The sequence below is a fragment of the Frankliniella occidentalis genome, unplaced genomic scaffold, assembly GCF_000697945.3.
Source record: "Frankliniella occidentalis isolate FOCC.00 unplaced genomic scaffold, Focc_3.1 Scaffold55, whole genome shotgun sequence".
NCBI classification, from domain to species: Eukaryota; Metazoa; Arthropoda; class Insecta; order Thysanoptera; family Thripidae; genus Frankliniella; species Frankliniella occidentalis.
The window spans coordinates 127,418-129,501 of record NW_026267185.1 but is presented as its reverse complement, the minus strand read 5'-3'; positions in this window follow the sequence as shown (position 1 = coordinate 129,501).

Below are 2,084 nucleotides of genomic sequence, written 5' to 3'. Positions count from 1 at the left end.
GGGGGGGGTACCACGTCGCAGAACGGTGAAAGTGGGAATATATGGACAAGTGCAAAAAATTGAGGGCCGCAATCACGCAAACATTTCAAAGGTACAATTAGCAATTAGCCACTCACCTTTTTCCGGTGAACGAGAAGAGAAGAAATCGTAGCACTATACATAAAGGTGTTTTTCTTAGCCAGCTGGATGGATTTTTGCAGGGTTTTCAAGACGACTCCTTGCCCGACTTTTCTTGTTTTTGTTTCCCGACAACTCCTGACTAGCTTGGCGGCTTCCGCAAATTTTTCTAGCACTTCTTCAATATCTGTGTTTGAGGCAGTCACTTTTTCTCTCAGCTCGACGTAAGAAAGAGTGAGTGATGTCTTCAGGACCGTGTTGATGCAGTGGGCCATGCAGTCTTCCCGCTCCATTCCCTCCAACGCCTTCACAACATTGGCCCCCTGGTCCGTCACCCACTCAATCTGCTCAAACTCGTCCTCCGTGAGGCCTAGTGCAGTCATCTCCCGGACTAGGGCCTCGCGAATGTTCTCTCCAGTGGTCCTACTCGAGCAAGGGAACTTAGGCGTGCAAAGCCCCCACGACTCCTGCTCAAAGTTCTCATTGAAGAAGTGGGACGTCACACCGATATAATGGAAATTCCTATACTTGTCTGTCCACATATCGGTGGTGGCGGAGCACCTCTTGTCTTGAATGGCCGCACGCATTTTCACCACCACTTGGGCCCTAGCAGCGTCGGTGAGGTCACAGAGGCGCTGGCGCACGGTGCTGGCACTCGGCATAATGTCCACGGCCTGCGCCCCCGGGCACGCACTGCCGATGTCGAGCGCGGCCTGCACAACACCGGTCATGCCCACCCCGACCGTGCTGTTCAGTGAGGACAGGTCGCGCGCACATTTTTCGGCCAACTTGTCCACCAAGACATCCTTTATGCGCTTGGGAACGATGACACGGCGTGCAGGGTCGGAGGAGGGCAAGCGCACACGACAGCTCTGGTTCAGGTGTTTTGTCAGGCTTGAGTTTCCGCTGTCACCCTCATTGAACGCCATGCACTTGAAGCAGCGCTGGCACTGGACGTTCTTGGTGTCCGCGTCGGTATTAGCATCAACGACCAGACGGAAACTTTTCCAGCAGTCGGCCGGCCAAGAAGTGGGGGGGTCCTTGAGCTTGTACGTACCCGCGGCCAATCTCTCAAATGCTTGCTGTGAAGTTATCCCTGATTTCGGCACACGTCCCTTAGGCTTGGCAGGTGTTGACGAAGCAGAAGACGTGGCGGACGCAGCAGATACCGACGATATATCAGACGAGGTCGGTGACAACAAACTCGACGACGATGGCGACTCTTGGGGGGTCACGACGGTCACCATCAGGGGCATGAGCGGTGGGATGGGCACAAGCTGGGGAGGCTGCAGGCGCGGATCCAGCGAAAGGTTATAGGGGGGGCATTTTTCTGAATGTGTCGTGTTGGTTGCCTAACTCACAGGGGGAAGTTAATAAAAAAACTGCCAATTTTGAAAGAGCAAACACCTATTTTCCAAAATGATGAAGGACACTTGTAAAATGCTCCTGATGCTCCAAAGTCAGTTAAAAGAATCAGTCGCGAGCGAAGCGAGCGAAAAAAAAAATTTGAAACCATGTTTTAAAATTGGGACCACAACCTTAGTGAAAAGGGAAATTATAGAAGCCGTCGCGAGCGAAGCGAGCGAAAAAATTTCTGAAAAATACGATTTAAAGTTGTGACCAAATCTAAGTAAAGTCACACAAGAAGTCACCATTACCGCAAACGAAACAAACTTAGAAAAAAATCTGAAGAGTACCAATTGTCTTGTGTCCTACGGAGGAAAAAAAAGAATCTTCCTATATAAAAGCTTTCAAAAATAAAAAATATTTTATATGGTGGTGTACAAAGGTGAACAAAATTTTTAAATTCAGAATCAAAGAACAAATTATTTCACTTGTCTAAATGTTTCCTTGCTGCCTGACAGTTCCAAAAAAAGACCTATATTTTTAAAAACTTTTTCTTTCCTACTTATTTTTCCTCTCCTTTTCCTTTACCCCCCTTCTTCCTCCTCTCTCTTCTCTTCTCC